The sequence below is a fragment of the Acinonyx jubatus genome, chromosome D3 (genome assembly GCF_027475565.1).
Source record: "Acinonyx jubatus isolate Ajub_Pintada_27869175 chromosome D3, VMU_Ajub_asm_v1.0, whole genome shotgun sequence".
Taxonomy (NCBI): Eukaryota; Metazoa; Chordata; class Mammalia; order Carnivora; family Felidae; genus Acinonyx; species Acinonyx jubatus.
Genome location: NC_069392.1, coordinates 47014974 through 47017027, shown reverse-complemented (window position 1 = coordinate 47017027; position 2054 = coordinate 47014974). Strand labels below are relative to the sequence as shown.

At 44.3% G+C, this 2054-nt stretch overlaps 1 pseudogene; it reads right to left on the bottom strand.

The window, feature by feature from the left end:
* Nucleotides 1–373: 373 nt before the first annotated feature.
* On the bottom strand, nucleotides 374–1302 carry LOC106978468 (ferritin light chain-like; annotated as a pseudogene).
* Nucleotides 1303–2054: the final 752 nt, after the last annotated feature.

The following is a 2054-nucleotide window of genomic DNA, read 5'->3' as shown; positions in this document are numbered from 1 at the left end:
CTTTTCAGTCAAAATATATCTTGGGGTGTTTTAATATGATTAGTGTTGCTTGTTTTCATAGCTACCTAATATTCCACGGTATTTGAACAAATTCTCCATTGATGAGAATTTAAGTAGGTTCTACTTTTTTATTATAAACAATAGAACAACGAACATCTTACGTATTCTTCTTTTTGTTCGTAATTACTTTAGATCAATTCCTAGAAGAGGGATTGTTGGGTCAAAGGGTATGATGGTTTCACGTATCGGTTAACTACCTGATCTACATTGCCGGACTGCCTTCCAAAAATTTGCATAAATTTACTCCCAGAGAACAGTGTAGAATAGTGCTTATTTCTTTACCAACACAGAACATTATCAATATTTCTATACGATGGGTTAGTTTTATATGTATGTAAATATATTAGTATAAATATATTCGCTACAAAAACCTTTATTGTTTCCATTCGGTCTACGGCTTGGGAGAGGGCTCGAAGGTGGTTAAAAAGCTGCCTAGTGGCTGCAGGGAGAAGCTCAGGCACAAGCCGTGCAAAAGGGGGATGCCAGCGGGCCCCCACCAAGGCTGCTGGGCTCCAGAGGCTCCTAGTTGTGCTTGTGGGTGAGCTTTTCCAAGAGACACTCGTGCAGCCCAGCCTGGAGGCGGCCAGCCCGCCTAGGTGAGTCAGGAGGTCGCCATCTTCTCGGTGAGTTTCACTTGTTCACCCAGGAAGTCAGGAAGTGGAACTCCAGGAAGTCACAGAGATCCGGGTCTGCGCGGGCAGAACCCGGAGTATGCAGACCCAAACAGGTGTGGTTCAGGTTCTTCTCCAGAACCAGCGTGGCTTCCATGGCGTCCGGGGTTTTACCCACTCATCTTCCCGTGGCTTCTGCACGTCCTGGAGGAGGGCGTCGCAGCCGCGCTGTTTTTGCCTTTTCAAGAGACGCTCAGCACAGCACGCTCGCGCTTCTCAGCCAACCGGCGGAAGAAGTGGCTCACGCCCTCCGGCTCAACGCAGTCCTGGTTGAAACAGAAGCCGAGAGAGAGGTAGGTGTAGGAGGCCTGCAGAGGCATGTTGACCAGGTGGTTGACGGCGGCCCTCCACCGCCGTGGAATAATTCTGACGAATCTGGGAGTTCATTGTTGACCGGTTATGAGGAGCTAAGCTCCAAATAGGGTGTTGGCTGGTCCCGGAGGCAGAGGGTGGCGGAGGAGATGGCTCAGAAGGTTGCGACCGGAAAGAGGTTAGAGGGTGGCCTGAGGCTGATAGAAGGGGCGTCCCTGGGTCTGTTCTGGCCAAACACTGTAGACAGATCCGCCGGGCCGCCAGGTGCACGCCAGGAGCTCCCGGATTAAGGTTACGTTTTAAGAAGGTTTTTTTAAAAATAGTCGTAGTGGTAAAAGGTCAGCTTCCACCAGGAGAGCTGATACTGCAGATGGAAAATACTCTCTGGGTAGTTGAGTTCAAAAGTATGTTTAATAGTTAAGGTTACTGAGGTTCTGTTATAAATTTACTGAGTCAATGAAGATGGTATAGAAATCCTGGGACTGCTGATTTAAGTCCTCATTAGTTTGAAATTCTACCCAAAATTCATGGAGATGGAATTCACCTCTGTGGTTAGAGATGGCAACTTAGTAGAATGTCTTTTATTAAGAGTTTACTTGTGGGGCGCCTGGGAGGCTCAGTCGGTTAAGCATCAGAATCCTGATCTCAACTAAGGTCTTGATCTCTGGGTCATGAATTAAAGCACCACCAAAGAGCCTACTTAAAAAAAAAAAAAAAGTTTATTTGTTATATGCAGAAATGACATGATCAGAAACTTTCAGTATGTGGGGAATGCTTCTCAAACCTAAGCTTTCTGTATTACATGGTCATTTAAAAACTATTTAAAAAGAAAAATTTCTTAGATTATTTTATCAGTAAGAGGAGAATAAGTTAATGTCAGCCATTAGAATTATTGTATTTATAATATATTTTGCTTATGCATACTATGAAAATATACACATAGATGGAAAGGAAATTAAAAACATCATTATTATAACAAAGGTTTTGTTGTGAAAGCTTGTTTCTGTATCT